The sequence below is a fragment of the Falco rusticolus genome, chromosome 10 (assembly GCF_015220075.1).
Source record: "Falco rusticolus isolate bFalRus1 chromosome 10, bFalRus1.pri, whole genome shotgun sequence".
Taxonomy (NCBI): Eukaryota; Metazoa; Chordata; class Aves; order Falconiformes; family Falconidae; genus Falco; species Falco rusticolus.
This window is the reverse complement of record NC_051196.1, coordinates 11,110,111-11,127,868: the sequence shown is the minus strand read 5'-3', so window position 1 is coordinate 11,127,868 and position 17,758 is coordinate 11,110,111. Positions and strand designations below refer to the sequence as shown.

At 37.1% G+C, this 17,758-nt stretch overlaps 1 protein-coding gene across 1 annotated transcript in view; it reads left to right on the top strand.

The window, feature by feature from the left end:
• Window positions 1-17,758, top strand: part of SPON1 (spondin 1) — a 200,039-nt gene that overhangs the window by 82,270 nt on the left and 100,011 nt on the right. The gene's annotated exons all lie outside the window — the stretch shown is intronic.

The following is a 17,758-nucleotide window of genomic DNA, read 5'->3' as shown; positions in this document are numbered from 1 at the left end:
CTCTGGCTTTTCATCTTGTGACATTTTATCAAGGAGCTGAAGTTGTCATTGACTAATATACAGCCACAAATAGTAATGTTCTGTTTCCTTAAAACACAAGATGCATGCGTGTCCCTAATCTTTAGATTAAGAAAGGCATCCAGAAGTTCTTAAAAATAATTTGCAACCAAGGTCTGTTGCTATGTTTTCATTTCTCCTTGACTTATAAAAGCTACAATACTGCAAATACTTTAAATCTCTTGCTTATTTAAACTGTATGACAAGGCTTTGTGCTGTGATACTCATGAAACAGCTTGTGTTGATGGCAAATTGAAAATGCATCATTTCTTTTTAAGCATAGGATTTTGAATCCCACACAGAAACCTTCTTAGAAATGTATTAAAGAAGCTTTTGTTTTTATTTTGCAAATGCATTTTTTCTACATCCCATATCAATTCACTTTAATAATCAACCCCTAAAATTAAGGTTTAAAGATCTGCTGTGTCATTAAGTCAAATAAAAAATGTTTTGCTTGAGTTATATAGGCAAAGAAATACCCACAGTAAACACCTATACATAACATGTAACAGCTATCAGTAAATTATCTGTCAACTGCCACTTTGGATATGTGCAATTCTGCTGTGCTTTTTATCCCTCCCCCTCTTCTGTGCTTTTCACGTGCATTTAAGAGGAAGGAGGAAGAGAGACTCTGGAAAGAGCAGACAGCCTTCACTCTTACTACACAATTGTTAAATGTTAGAATATCATCTAGTAGTATTTATTTAAGAATCTTTAATTGATTTAATTTCCATCACTTGCAATGTATGGACTCTATGGATGTAGAACTCTGTTTCACTGCATCAGTATCTAATGTGCATTTGCCAGTCTGTTGTCACTGCCAGCCCTGTATTCTTACCTGGGTTTTAGATACAAACAGAGCTTCAGCAATGGGGTTACCCCAAAGCTCTGTATGATGTTCAGAATGGTTTTGAACAGACACAAGAAATGCAATGAGTTCAGAAAACCCCAAACCCGAGTTTTTTAAGTGTCCTTTTGAACTGGGCATTTTACAGAACACTGTCTGTTTTTGTATGTGTGGACATGAGTGTCTGTAAGCAAATATACTCAGTTCGTTCTGAATCTTACGTCAGTTCAGCATGTTAAGAATGTGAAAGGCAGGTTACTCCTTGATTATTCATATAATATCCATGATAGCCATGTTTGTTAATTCAGTCAGAAGCCTGCCTGTGTTGAAGTCACTGCATCTTTGCACACTGGGGACTCATCTGCCTGGTGCAACTTTTGAATGTGAGGGATGGTTTGAGTTCAACAGACAAAAGTTATGCTGCATTAACTGCCCAGGTGGAAGCTGTTGCTCTGGAGAGGTGGCTTTCTTCTATTTTAGCTTAGTAGTGTTTCAACACACTGAAAGACAGCAAACAAAGGAAGGGCACCACAGTAAATATGATCCTAGCGCAGAGTAACAGTCCGCATAGTTGATCTGTTCTACAGTAGCTCATTGGGGCTTTTGTAGGCAAATCCAAAGTTACAAGGGCATATCTATGAGAAGGTAAGAATAGAGTGCCCTGTTCTGAGAGTTACTGAGTGGAGATATCTTTCCTTGAAATTACTGTGTATCAATGTATCAATGCTCATTAGATTCAATTGAAAGGCTCTGCAGAACTGTGGTGGGAGCTGAGTCCATCCCTCACATCTTTACCCAAGCCAGGGTACTTGGTTGCAGTCCCAGTGATTTCACTAGAAAGATTCTGTAAACTTTCTTCTTGGAGTTAGTGGGTGGGTTTGGGGCATACAGATTTTTCGGGGCATGTCATCTTGTGTCACTTCACCGGCCAGAGATCTAAATCAAAATTATTTAAAAAATAAAAAACTTTAAGTCAAATTCAGATCTGCATTTCAGAGTAAAATTCCAGGGGAAACAAGGGCCCACTTTTATATGGGATAGGTAGTGCGTTTGTAGTTAAGCTGGAGCAGAGTTTGTTTATATGTCTGTCTTTACTTCTATCATTCCTTTGGCCAAGAATTACCGTATATTTTGTTTGTGGAATCGTGGTTATACTTTTGCAATACCTTCAGGAGAAATGCCACTCAGTCTTAGCACTTCTGCAACAATCTTATAGAAAGCAGATGGAAAAATTCATTTTCACTGAAAAAAACAAGGAGAAAGCCTACTGTGTTCCACAGATACACAGTTGTTTTAAATGTTCCCCTTTTCAAAAGTTAATTACGTGATTGCTGCATTACTTAAGAGCTGAGAAGAACATATCTATAATGAGCAGAATCTGCATAGATTTTTAATGCATCTTTTTTAGCTCTCCCTGTGGCTAGGAGTGCTTATTGAGATCTTCATTTACAATAGATTACTGCTATTTTTTCAAAGTACTTTCCCACTCTCCATAATTGATGTATTAGTATATCCCCTAAGCATATTTTCTTTTTCGTCTTTACTACATTAAGTTTAAACAGAATGGTCATTAGATCATAAAGAAATAAAATATTCACTTTGCTACTTACTGCAAAAAAGCTGCTATTATCTGTCAAACATAAAGATTAACTTTGCCTTCAGGTACATTTTTAATGGCCTTTTAAATATAGCCCTGAACCACTGTAAGACACTGTAATAGATGAAGAACTTTCTTCATCGGGGGAAGTATATCTTAATTAGGTGTCAGCACCAGAATTTTTTGCTCAGCTCGTGCTCTTAGCTGTGAAAGATTTTTATCCATGGTTATCTGAATACATGATACAGTTGCAACACAGGTTAAAATGAGGCAGACAATTTGTACTTTATTACTTGCTATAGACTTTTAAATAGGTTTTAATTAAAATGTTAAAGATCATAGTCTATGTATATTTGTTGTTCAAATAACAGTGGGGAATATGAGTTGGTAAAAATAGAAAATAATCCAATTTTAAGTATGTAAGCAAAAATTGCATTTGTAAAGAGGTGTTCAGTCATGAAACAAACCCAACATTTTTTTCTTAGACATTTAGGCTTGCAGACTGGTGTGTGTTTCCTCTGTTGGCTATAGTCCCATGTTACTTTTCTTCACTGCTCTTTTCTTCTGAGGGAGAAAAAGAGAATGTTTCAATTGGTGACAGTAGTTTTCAACGGGCATCAGGGAACCCAGAGGACGCTTCTATTTTATGATTGAGTAGTAACAGATTTAAAGTACATAAAATATTTCCAGCTGCATAACTGCAGAGCTGTTCTTGCCAGTAATGGTCATGTTCACTATCCACCAAACTAGATAAACTTTGCAGAAGAAATACAGTATTAATGACTGATTAATTTTATCAGGAGCAATTGCAGTCAGGTTAGTCTGTTGGTTATTAATGCTGTCATGGCTCCACAGTCACAGTATTCCCAGACAGCCAGAGCAGTATCAATATTCAGTCATTTTGATTGTTACTGGCAGAGAGATCTCTCCATCAGTACTTTGTTCTGGGCCATTTTTCTGACTGCCCTGATATTACTGAAATCATGTAAGATTTGGCTGTCATTCAGAATTGTAATTAAAAGCTTTGTGATATTCTAGCTTATGTTTATTTTATTAGTTTTTTTTAATTATGTTGTTAATTTCTGTGATGCTTAAGGGCTTCCAAGTGAAAAGCCCTTTTCCCAAGAAGTCTGGTGTGCTATAATGGCATTCTGTGCTTTTTTAATTTATTTTTGTTTGTTTGTTTGTGGGCCATATTGGGCATAGTGACCATGAAATGAGAGGTCTTGATTCTTGGAGAAGTAAGGAGGAGGGTTAGCAGACCTTGGACATCTGGAAGGCATACTTTAGCCTGTTTAGGAGACTGGTTGACAGAGTCCCTTGGGAGGCAGTCCTAAAGGGCTGGACATTCTTCAGGGAGGAAGTACTAAAGGCACAGAAGCAGGCTGTCCCCATGTGCTGAAAGCTAAACTGGTGGGGAAGAAGACTGGTCTGGCTGAACAGAGAGCTTTGACTGGAACTCAGGAAAAGAAGAGTTTATGACCTCTGGAAGAAGGGGCAGGCAACTTGGGAAGACTGCAGGGATGTCGTGAGGTTATGCAGGGAGAAAATTAGAAGGGCCAAAGCCCAACTAGAACTTGTGGGTAATGCCGTAAAAGACTGGTGAGGCCACATCTCAAATTCTGTGTTCAGTTTTGGGCTCCTCACTCCAAGAGGGATGTAGAGGTGCTGGAGCGTGTCCAGAGAAGGGCAGTGAAACTGATGAAGGGTCTGGAGCACAAGTCTTACGAGGAGCAGCTGTGGGAACTGGGGTTGTTCAGCCTGGAGAAAAGTAGGCTTGGGGGGGACCTCATTGGCTCTCTACAACTACCTGAAAGACAGCTGCAGCGAGGTGGAGGTCAGACTCTTCTCCCAAGTAACAAGCCATAGGACAAGAGGAAATGGCCTCAAGTTGCACCAGGGGAGGTTTAGATTTGATACTAGGAAAAATATCTTCACTAAATGGGTTGGCAAGCACTGGAACAGGCTGCCCAGGGAAGTGCTTGAGTCACCATCCCTGTAAGTATCTAAAAGACGTGTAGATGTGGCACTTTAGGGACATGGTTGATGGTGGACTTGGCAGTGCGAGGTCGAACTCACTGATCTCAAAGGTTATTTCCAACCTAAACAACTCTATGATTCTATTTACAGGAAGCAGCAAAATTATATGGCATTTCATCTATTTTAAAAGAGCTAGTTTTTAGTAAAGAGGTTTTTGGAAAGAGTAAAGAAAAAAAAGTAATTTTTGTTTTATAAACTGAAATTATAAATAGGATAGTTTATTTTAATACCAGCTATCTGTTTAGGTAGTTGGATTAAGGCTTTCGATTTTTAAGTCATAAAATTAGCTTTTAAGGTAACAGTCCCCTGGCATCAAAGCCACCACTTTCTTTTAGTAGTGCTTTAGTGCTGTCAGCTGCAGATACCTTCCTGTGTGCTCCTGAATGTCCAGGGCTGGGTCACCTACCTGTACTAGCCCTTCAGTTCAGGTGCTCATCTGATTTCACTGCTGCTGCCTTCTCTCATTCTGGGAAGGAGGGTGCTCTTTTCGACTTCATGCAGTGTTTTGACTCATCTCTCTGAAGTTTGGTGTGCCTTGTCACTTGATTGGGAACACAGCTCCTGTGATGCTTATAGGAAATGTTATTTCTTCTTTTTATCAGTTTTCCTTGGGTGAAAACATTCTTACTGACACATCCCTCATTATGTAAAGCAGGTAATTAGCTGATTACTTGTGCTCCACTTAGCAGCATGATTGGATATGTGTCAGTCTCAGCAATGTTGTAGAATAATCTTCAGAAGAGGGCAGTTTACTCAGAAGATGCTCTTCCAGTGTCACCTTCAGTGTCCTGGAAGCCTGTCTTCCCACTCTCTGCTGGACTCCCTGAGTGGGTCCCACCATCAGTGACTGGCTCTTCTCGTTATGGCATTGGACAATAACATCTGCCGGAGCTAAGGCTCTTGTCGTGTCCCTGCCTCCCCTCTACCAAAGTGGAGCTCCACTGAAAGCAAGGGCTGGAATTAAATTAACAATAAATAATGAAGGTAATTTGATCCTTTGACATTTATCTGTAGATGTTTTCTGCCAGCCTGTAGGCAGCACAATAGCAGGGCCATTTCTTATGTATTTGTTCTGCAAAGTAGAGGAAATGACTTCCTTACATGTTCAGTCTTGCTTTTACTTTTCATCTCATCTTTCCTGCTAATCTTCCTGTAATTGCACTGAAAAGCATTTTAGTAAACTTGTGTCAACTTTTCCTGAAATTGTTTTTAGGCTTCTCTTAAAAGAGCACCTCTGTTTAAACTTCTCCCGGCTTCTATGCCATTATTTGCTCAATTCTTCAGGACTTTCCAGAGTTTATGGGGTATATATTATTTTCTTTAAATAGCTGTTTAAATTAAGTGAAGGAATTCAGTTGCAGGCCATTTATTCATCCATAATGTTACATGAGAAAATTTTTCTTCCCCCCCCGCCCCCCCCCCCTTTTTTTTTCCCTGTGTAAGGTATAATAAACTAGCTTGTAAGTCCCTTGTCAGTTTTATTTCTGCATTCATGTCTTTTTAACATCTGTTTCAGGAAGACCAGGCTTTGTTTCAATTCCAGTATTGTTTTGGCCTGTGTGTGCTGGAAAAGAAGTAATGTGAAGCATTGTTAAATTTACAAGTAAATTATAGAAATTCCTATATACTCCTAATATGTTTTGACTATCCAGATGTTAACTAAAACCCACAAGCTTTCCCATGGGCTGCTGACTTTAAAGAGAAACAAAAACAGCAATACAAAACCCCCAACAAATAGCAGTTAAATGAATTGCTTCTTATATCTCTGTGTGATATAACAGATAGTTCTGTTATCTGTTTGTAGATAGCAGGAAGAATATCTTGCTCTTTAGAGAAAACATCAGAACTTTGTGACCCTCTAAAATTTTATTTCTCAGTAGCAGAAGAGATTTGGCCTTGGCCACCTAATACAGCGCTGCCTTTGTGCTTGAAGCACCCACAGTGAGACTTCGACCTCAGAGAAAAATCTCTGGAGTAAGGATGATTGAGAGGAGTGATACCCTTCTCATCTGAATGTTTATAGCCAAAGATCTTTTTGTTTTTCTAACCTTTGGTTTCTGACATGTAATAACATAAATTCTTGTGAATATATTAGCTAGACAGCAGGCCTGATTGCTACCTTTTGTTTTTCTCTTAGATGAGCTTGCTACATTTCGATTAGTCCTGGTGTAGACCCAAGTTGTTTTAAAGGATTTAGAAGAAAGAGCTAAAACTATAGAACAATAAAGAGAGAAGAAAAATGGCCAGTTTGGGGCAAAGCAGTAGCTTTGCACCTGACTGAGTCACCAGTGCGCTTGACATTGCTCTTTCCTTGGGGTAGTTGCTTATGTCTCCTGAATCTTGGATACCTCTTGGGAAAAATAAAAGCAAGCTTATTGATACTCTTTTTTTTCTCGTTATGGTATTAGGAGGATAAATTAAAATATATTAATTTAGTACATGTTTGTAAAACATAAAAATGCAGAGGGGAGGGACTTTTGCTTAACTGATGATATAATTCCTCAATGTCATCATTAAGACAAGAATTCTTTTCCCACAGTGAAGTCCAGTAATATTTTTTTATTCACAATAGGTTCATCTAATGGTTTCAAAGCAATTTTAAAAATATTTAATAAAAGAAACTTCTTAATACTCAGAAAAATTGGACAGAGTTTTTATCAGTGTAGAGTGGTTAAGTGCCTTGCATATGTTACAGATCAGTGACTAAACCGGGAATTAAGTTTTGGACCGATTTAAAGACAAATATATTTGTGAAGCTTTTCCCGGTTGCTATGTAGAAATTCTTCATGATCTCCCTCAATAAGTATTTTTATGTTGATGTCCTTCTGTTGTGTGTTATCACTAGACTGAATTGTGAAAGAGGAAGATTGTGTTCCTGTTTAAAACAAAAGCTAAGTCAAAGTATCTTTTCTTTGGCCAGTGCCTTTGAGTATTGATTTTGGCTGTACATGATTTTCAGGGTTGCTTGATGTTGAAAGGGCTATATTCAAAGAGTAATTTGCATGGGAACTTGATGCTTAACAGTTAGTGAGAATATTAACTAGTAAAATAGAATGAGTAATGCAGAATATATTCTGTTATTTTTTTTATATTAAGACACAGAGAAGTGGCTTGATGACTCTAAGGCAGAAGTCCAGTGGTCAGGATTCATTGGTTCTGGTAGTGCTATTGCATCCCGCGATACTGGGCACGTCAGTCTGTCTTTTGGCAACTGTGACAGGCACTCAGTATGTGAATTGGCTGTAACGTTAGGCAGAATATGTGTATGTTCTGACAGTACATGCTTTTGTAAAGCACTTGTAAAATGTCGTAAAGTGCTTTTGATTTTCAAGAGAGGGAATGTTTGTGCTGTTACCCTTAATACCTCAACCCCATGCGGGAGGAGGCTGACACTGGAGGAGAGATGGGGAGTAGATCATTTGGATGTTTCTAAGACAAAAAGCAAATAATTTGATCATCATTTGAAGAGAAATAAGAGATTCTGTAGGAATTAATTAGAATCCTTTTAACAGTTTTGCCCTTCTGTGAGTGTGGATGGAAGGAATTTAACCTGTTCTTTATATAATAACTAAGACTTGATGATAATGCCTTCGTTTCTTCCAGCTTGTGAGGCATGAGCAAATAAGAGGGGTTCCAAGCAGCAGGATAATTCTGTTTTCTTCACAGTGTATGAGAAGAAAAAGGCTGCCACGTGTTGATGAGACCATCACTTTAATAGCAGCCAATTTATCTCAGAATGCTCTCTGGAGGTAAACACAATGATCACTTTTAAAATTAAAAGCATAATTCAGCTTGGCTATTCTCTTAATCCTGTTCTTATTGAGATGGCTTGGTTCAACTATCTATTTAAATAGTGAACAATGCAGCAAAGTATTTTTTTCAAGAATGCCTTTTATACTTGTTTTAGCTTGATTTAGGATTCAATAGCAAATGCAAAAAAAAAAATATCTCTTTTTAAGAAAGAGGGCTGATCGGGCTGGGTAGAAATCAACAGGAAAAAAGCATTCTCCTTTATACTGCACTTGGGAAATGCAAAGCTGGCAAAAAGTTATTTTGAAAATGACAAAAAAAATACATAATTATAAGTTCTCATCAGGAACAACACAGATCCTTGCAATCAGTTTTGATGCTAGAAATAGTGCTGCTTTGTACACGGAATAAACTGGTTGCTAAAGGAATAGGTGGGTTGAGCCTTTTGACATTGGAGCATAAACCTGTGGGAGACTCTTATTAGAAGCTTAGTTATAGATGAATTAAACTGAATTTAGTGATAAATGTATTATAGAGGCAATATCCCCAAACTCAAGAATGCAGTGGGCTTACAAGAGCTTAATCCAATAGTCTGTCTCATAAAAGCACTGATCATAAACTTTTCTACAGCTGTTTTGGTTGCTGGTAGAAGGGAACCTTCTGCTTTTGCATCCGTATGTTGTTTTATACTTCTGAGGGTGGATGTTTCATGCTCCAGCTTTTGTTTCCCTTTCCAATGAGATTTTATACTTTCCCCTTGCATAGCAGCAAGGAGCCCATCTTGCTTCATTTTCTGCCAAGCAAAGAATAGGGCTGTTGTTCCCTTTCTTTTCCCTTTTCTGGGGACTCAGCTTATGCAAACCAAGATCTTAGAATGAGAAACATGGTGCATTGCTGTGAATTTTGCAGATGTGGGTATTTGGGTGTTGACTCGTAAGTGTGCTTTCATTGAGTCCACAAAACCAAGAAAAAGTACACTAGTCCTCTCAGTACTAAATGAAGGAGTGAGTTTCTTTGGTTGTATTTGTCAAAAAATAATTGCTTTAAGAGACATTTTCTCATAAAGAAAAAACATTCACAGTGGTGTAGGATTATAATTGCTTGTCCAGAATTCAAAGAAAGTTTCTAATATGTCCATCAAAACATTCACCAGGTAGCAGTTCAGGTCTTCTTATACACATTTTCAGAAATTGTACCTGTAATTTTGGCAAACAAGACAAAGTACTTCTCAGAAAACTTTCATTGAATTAGTCATCCATTTGTAGATTATTTCCATGATTATTTATTCCCTAATACCCTTCTTAACGTATAGGTCAGGAAGTTGGCACTGTTAAAAGTTTTCTCCTCTGAAATAAAATTACTATTAAAAAAAAAAAAAAAATCACTTGTACGTAATTGGCAACTTACCATAGGCATTTACTTTAAGTTTTCACATTTACTTGACTTGAGTTACTGAGTTTAATAATGGTCAGGAAGCAAGTATAGACATGGAGAAAGAAAGGAATAGTTAACATTGAGGAGAAATGTATTGATTTAATTAAATTTCTGTCATATGCCCTAGAAAGAAATGTCAAATTAAAGCCAGTTATATTGGTTAGATATTTCAGATCTGACACAAATGAAGTCTTTATTAATGCCTTGATTCCTAATTGTTTTATTTGCATCACAGCACACCATAGCTCTTCAATATGGTTCTGCTCTTGCTCCCATTGTAATTACTTAGTACTTGGGCACAGGAGAGAGGAATTCAAGCCTGTCTCCCTAATTGCTTAGGTTCTTTTAATATCCATACATTACCTGCAGGATTTATTTGATGCTCACTGCTGCTGCTGTTATTGGAAGACTCAGCTCACAATCTCTTTTATCTTATGGCACATCTTGAAGGCTAGGACATGCTCTTATCCTCAGTATGTATATGAAGAATCGAGCACAGTTAGAAGTGGTTTGTCAAAAGGGCGTGTGGGAAGTCTCTGGTGGAACAGAAAATTACTCCATTCCTTGCTATCTAAGACTGCCTCTGAGAATTTGAATGTGCTGAGGAAAAGCCAGTAAAAGCCCAGACTTCTTGGCCAGAGGCCTTAGTTTCTGCCCTGTGCAGTTGTAACTCCACTTCTGCCTTATTTATCTCTTTTCTTTCTCGTTCTTAACTCTCTTTAAAGGAGTTAATTTTCCTTTGGTTTTTATATCTTGTTGATTTGTTGGTTATTTTTTTGGTTTTATTTTCCTGTCTTCCTGGTATGCTCATGTCAATCATTTTTCTCCTTGACTTAGAATGTAATTGTTGTCTGGAAAGAAAGGATTTAAAAGAATATAGTTGAATTGAAATATTCCTGTCCTACTAGAGTTATCCAAATATGGTGCTGCTTAATTTGAAGAAATTAGAAAAGCATGCATCCTGCAGTATTGTTTTTTCACCTCTTGAATTCAGATCCACAAAGACAACATTGTTTCATAACTTCTCTCCAGTACTTTCTGTGGAGACTAGCAGTGCAAAGTGAGCAGTTTTGTTATAAGAAAAAAACCCTACATCTGTATTTTTTAATGAATTTGAGGAAAATCTTAAAATTCTGCAATTTTATGTGCAGAAGAATTCTTAAACTAATTTGTATTGGCTTATTCAGAAGATTTCATTTTGGTAAAATAGTTTGGGGGATTTTGTGGGTTTTTAAAAATAGTTTTGCTGTTACATTGTATGTTATATGGTTATCAAAGGAGCATCTGAAAATGTAGCATCACTACTATATGATGGAGTAATATATACAGTGATTTCAAACAAACAAAAACCCCCACTTCAAATCAAGAACATAAATGTTTTATTTTTAAAATTTGAATTATGATGATTTAAAAAGGTTCTTATTTTCTTCCTAATTAAATTTGTGGCTAAACCAACATTTTTATTGCAATGGGACTAGAAAATTTATTATGTACATTGAAATGACCAACAGAACGAATATGAATAAAAAATGTCATGCCTACCCTAGATGACCACCACTGGGAATCCAAACAGTTAATATGAGATAAGAGGAATCAAAAGAGTTTAGCTACTAGAACAAAACTTATGTTGAGGAAGATGAAATCCCTCTGACAGATGACGGAGGACACTTAAGGACGAGCCTGTTTCTGCTGAAGGAGCATACTACTGGAATCATGTCACATTAATGAAAAACAAAATTTTGCTGGCAAACTGCATATTTCCCATCTCTGCAGAGGGAACTCATTTTGAGTATTGATAGGCAGGATTCCCCCAAGCAAATATCCTGAATCAGGGAAGATCAGCCTTTGCCAACAGCATTGATGTTCTCAAATCAAAGCTAATAGAAGATCATTTTTCTCTTACTTTGGAAGCCATTCTTCCTTTCTTTTTCTAATGCACACATTCTTTCCAAATCACAGTTTGAAACCCTGGAGAAAACAGAGTGAAAAGAGTCTCATAAACACAGGAGAAACTTGTTAGTCAAATGCTTTGAGCTTCAGAAAAGAAACAACTTCTACAGTGCCAGACACAATTTTAGATTAAGATCTTTGAAAATGTTAGTAGATTTTTCTCTTAATCCCATGAGAGTGTTGCAGACCTCATGATCCCTGCCAGTTTTGAGCCAACAAAATTTTGAAAAACTTCTTCCAACATTTATATAGTTTTGGTTGTGGTGGTGCTGTTTTTTGTTTTGTTGTTTTTTTGGGTTTTTTTAATTTCTTGGATTGAAAGGATGTTACTGTGCTTAGCTGCAATTGTTGCACAGTGAAATTTTCTGTACATGTTTTCTTCCCCATCACTGGTGGGTTTTTTTCTGGCTTTTGTGTTGACCCTGTAGTTCAGCCGCTCTTGCTGCCCATTGTCAACCAAACAGGGGAGGCCAGTGCTGAGCCCTGCTTTTTTTCAGTGTCAGAGGAAAATGTGTATAGTAGTTATGCAGATATATCCTTGGCTGGCTGCTGCCTCACAGCATGTACAGCTCTGATCACTACAGGGATCTAAGCGTATGGAGCTGTAAGCACAACACGTCAGCCTGGTTTTGGACCTATATCATCTCAAGTTGCAGCCAGAAGTGTGTTTTATTTGTAGTTGGAAGAGTTTTTAGTGCATATACAGCTTCGTAGTAACACTGATTTTGACCCTCAGAACCTTTGTCTTCCTGTGAAATTAGACTTTTGTATAAATGTTAATACCATTTGAGTGGTTTAATGCCGTTGGTACCTGCTTTCAAATGCAAAATCGTGTCAATAGAGTAGAAATAAATTTAATAGGCTTAACGTCACCTTTAGAGTTAAAGTAGCTTGTCTGTGACCTTCTGAATCATTAAGGTGTTTGCTGACAATGCAGACTAACAGCAGTATGACGTTTATACTACTGCGTGAGGAATTACTTCATTTTAAAAGGCTTCAGCAAATTTTCATGCCTTTATTTGTCCCCATTCTGTCTGGCTGCTAGAACCTGTCTGTGCTCCAAATACCTTATCTTCCTCCTTGTCAGGGAATTTCTAAACATACATAAATCTGTGGACCTAATTGCTGTTGAATATTTTTCCAAGTGTGTTTCCCAGGAAACAGTCTGAACCATAAAAAGTCTGAATCGTAAAAATACCATAATGTGAAGTTAAGGTGTTTATGCTCTCTATACTGCCAGTCTTTTCTTTAGCTTTTGCTTTAGGAAAATTATTTTTGAAACAAATACTATTTTGAAAGTAAAAATAATGAGCAATTAGACTTAAGTTTAATCACCCATTCCCTCTTATCAACTCTTGCGTTATCTCAAAGCAAAGCACAATGGAAGGTACATTGTTTATGCTGAAACGCAGTGCTTTGCATTATTCATATCCAGCATAACCTTTATTTCATGGTTAAAATAACTAAGTACAAAAGGTAGGTCTCACAGAGCCTGGGTGTGTCATGAGCATGTATGGATGAATTTGAAATACATGATACCGACATAAGGCTTTTCACACGTAAGGGCCGCACTGGTTTTCCAAATGGGACTCATTGGTGTATAGCAGCTTTTACACTGATTTAATGTATGAATGGTGGGAAATGCAGTAAATGCAATAATTTGCAAGAGAGAATTGTAAAATTGAATACAGTGAGAGTCAATAACTAGCAGGGAATTATATTCTTCTCATGTCACACTTCTAACTGTATTAACATATGATAGCATAATTGTAGCAAGATTGAAATAATTTCTTGGGTAAACCTTAATATTTATTAATTTTATGAAACGGTAAAAAAAGTGGCAAACACAAAAAAACCCCAGGACAGTATAATAAACGTTTCAGTTATAAGTAGTTCTTACCAATTTAGGGGGAAAAAAAAAAAAAAAAAAGTAGCTATAGGAATTTGCTGCTTCATAGTTCTGGAAATTCACATATTGTAGCTTGAATAGGAGTATTATCAGTACTATTCACAGAAATGCTTGTTGCCTTATATTTTCCTCAAGAGCTGCATCTTGTATTTCAGAAGTAGTTCTCAGGGCTTTTTTTACATTATCATTTTTTTTCTTCTTTTATAGCTAGAATTGATATTTTTCTCTGTTTTTCTATCCCTGACCCTATGTTTCAGGAAATCACAACATAGCCAGTAACACTGACTATGAGTGCTTGACATCGGAGTATATCTCATAAAACCCCCTCACTTTTATTTTACAAGTGTTTTTTACAAACAACTGTAAAATAATGGTTTATTGTGAAAAGTAGAAGTAAAAAATGTCTGTTTCAGTTAAATAATTTATAATCGGGTGTTTCTTATATCTGTTATATTGGTTTTCTAATGGGAGTATAAAATTCATACCCAGATACTTAGCAGGCAAGTCTTAGGATTCCATGTAAAACACAAATATTTGAATGAAGGTGAGGTAGCTTCTTACATGTAGAAATTGTTTGCCGCCTAATGTGCATATATAAAAAGTGTGCAGTTTCCACACAATTTGAAAAATATATATGCGTGTCTAATCATGTTGCTTTTTCTTCAGAAAGCTTTACACTTTTTAAATTCTAAATTTAAAATATTTCTTTGGAATAATTAACACAGAAAACAACAAAAAGTCACCAGTCATGGAATTTCAGTGCACCATGCAATTTAGAAATATGGCACCTTTATTGTAACTCCTTTATTATCTTTAATCTTAGTAGATTTTTGTATCTGTTTTTATCCAAATACATATATTACAGGGCTAACGTTAATGGATTGGAATAGAATTGCTTGGAATAAATAGATTTTTCATTATGGTTGTCAAATTATGGTTGCCTTAATGCTATTTTCATTATTTAACTAACCTTCAAACCTATGTATTGCTTTATATACATCCAGACAAATTAGCACTGTCCCTAAAGTATACAGTTTTAATAGGATATTATATTTTTAGCCAGAAGAAAAAAAGGGGAGAAAAAACCTCAAAGCAATGAGATTTTCAACTTAAAAAAGTTTTAGGGTAACTTCTCTGTGATGACTAGTAAATACATTTCCCTGGCCAGGTGCTATGTTACAGAAAGTGCTGAGCATGTGTTTTGGTGAGAAAAGTGCTATTTATTGTTGTTGACATTTAGTATTTACAGAGCTTTGCTGTGCTTTGAACGTAGCTAAAGACTGCAGCCACTGCCCACTTGTGCTTCTGCGAAACCAGCCTCTTGTTACTGAATTAGCATCTGACACTGATAGTTGGTGTTTAAATTCCTGATGTGGGATCAGGTAGGGTGCTAGCTAGATCACCTTTCTGAGGAGCAGTTCAGGCTGGGAACTCCCCAGTGGGCATTACCTGGGCATTAAAGCAGAGTTTCTTGTTGTGCCTGGCTTCTGGAGGGGCATGGAGCTGAAAGAGTCATCATGAAGCTGATTCTGCATTTTTGATAGCTCTCCCTCTAAGAGAGTCCATGTGTACCATCATAAAACAGAAAAGCCAAATGATGTGCAGTGCTAGGCGCTGTGAATCCAGCTCCCATCCTGCTGAAATGTTGCTTCCCCATGTGGTCTTCCTCTAGAGTGCTCCCTGCTCACGTCAGATTTGTCCTTCCAATTTTACGAACATAGGCATGAGATGACAAGATCATTTTGAATATGATTTTACTTCTCTGTATTACCAAGTTAAGATTTTCCAATACCATGATTAAAACAGTCAGTTTTGCAAAAGTCGTTTTAAAATCCATTTATAAGAACTAGGAAAAACAAGATTTAGAAGAATTGGAATCTTCTTTCTGTAAGTGGTTTATATGCTATTTTTTTGTCTATGTGGTTATATTTCCAATTACTGTGCTACGACTACCAGAACTGGAATTGTTTTAAAAAAGAAAATTTTAAAAGTCACCAGACTTCTTGAAGTTTTAAGCGAAACCTTGAATGTTGCAATAGTTTTGATAAAACTGCAAGATTTTCAACTGCATATAACCTTCCATCTGTCCATACTTTACACCCTTCTTCATTCTCTAAACTAGTCACTAAACCCAAAACTAGTCCGTGTGTTCATCACAAAGTATTTTAGGGTAAAATATGAACAGAAAGCGGCTTACCTCCTGCTGGCTCTAATATTGCATACATCTTCAGTGGTCTGTGGTTGCTTCCTTTGTTGACACTTGTATTCCCTGCAACATGTATACTACTATGTTTTGCATGTAAAAATTATAGAAGCTAGGTCATGTGAAGATAAATAAAATCTCAGCTTCTCAAAGGATTTAAATACTTGCTTTTTTTATAGACATATATATTGGTGCTTCTTTAACATGGATCTTGAACTTAACATTGTGGTTACAATACAGGAAAAGTGTAAACATTCATTTTTAGGTTAGTTTCCTAAGAAACAATTTTACATGATTGTGGTGTTTGGCTGTCAGCTGTAGAGCTGAAAACTACTGAGCAAACCTGAATAGAAGGTAGAAACTGAAAATGAATTTTTGTTAGAAGATGACAATTAGGGAAAACTGTCAGGAGGTTATAGGGGAAAGATGCAGATGAGTACCTTCCTCTGAGAGAAGGGCAGGCAGGCATGGCACTGATGCTCCCCATTGGGCTCTCTGTGCTTACTGCAGAGCAACTAAGCAAACTTGCCTTCTTGCTGTAGTCATGTTCAGACACTTACTGTGTTAATATTTCCTATCAGAACAACGTAAAAAAAAACTTTCCTGAAGCGCCACTGAAAGATTTCTGCTTTTTCACCACACGTTTCTGTGTGGAGCTTAGGCAATGTGAGCATTTTCCACTGCTCTCAGGTTTTCCTAAAAACAAAGGTGGAAGAAGCTCATTTTGATCTTTGCTGAAATGCAGAAATGGCATTCCTGCTGTCCTTCCCGAGCAGCTTTTTTTTGCCCTGAGCTGTCAACGTTGTGGGAATACAACAGTTTAAGAGTACCGTATTGCAAGACTCTCTCTGACGGTAGCTTTCACCAACGTAACGGATGCAATGCTGCCCGCACAGCATGTCCTTGGTGTGCTCAGCTGTCGGAAGACAGCAGAGGTCTGTTGGCTCAGGGTGGGTCCCCAGCAATGAGTTGCTGGTTTTGGTACATGTGACTGAGCGCAGTCATCTCCCAGCTTAACTGAAGGGATCCTAGACTTTTACTTAGGTAAGAAAACTTGAAAAGTTTTAACAGAAAATACTGAAACTTCATTGAAGGGCAGACCTGGTTCAGATTATTGCCTGCTTCAGATTGTTACCATCTCACTAAACAAGTATTGTCAGGTGTATGGCAGATAGGCCGTTAGATTGACATAAGGATTTCTCAATTGCCCCAAACCCAATAAAGCAGATTAATGAGCATCTGATCTCATCAATTGTCCACACATCAGCTTGGACACCAACAAAAGTTTTTCTATTTTCCTTGCACCTTCTGAAGAACCGTGGAACATTGCTGTTTATCTACAGCAATGCAGAATGGCGCTGAACTTTAATGTCATAGCTCAGCATTTTAGTATGTTTCTTGGGCTTCAGGAAAGAGCTTTCAATTTCTTTAGTCAGCATGTTCAGGTCATCTGATAATTCTTAGATATATCAGTAGTATTTGTCAAGATTTAAGTTCCTCCAGTGGCCCTATTGTGGCTGTCCTCTAGGTGTTTGAGTTTAGAGACAAATTTTCAGCCAGTGCAAAATGTAAGTACAGTGAATTACTGAAGTAATGCTGATTTAAACAAGACCAGGATTTGCTTCAGTGGTGTTGATGGCAACTAAAATTATACCTGTTAATTTCTGTATGTATTATAATCTCATTTTCAGCTTTCTTAATTTTCCTTTCTTTGTCATTAAAGTTGATGTAGATCCGTAAGTTCACTACCACCTTCTATTCCATATGCTAAGTATGCCTAAAGTTATGTCACTTCTGGTATTAGGTCTTTTGCTCTTCATTTATGCTCAAAAAACCAAACAAAAATCTTGTCCTGCTATCCTTATTGCCAACATTTGAATCAGAGATTCTTTGAGAATGTGTATTAAAAAATCTATTTTCCTAGCATCATCACCTTGTACAGGCTTTAAAACTTTTAAAGTCATTTCATAG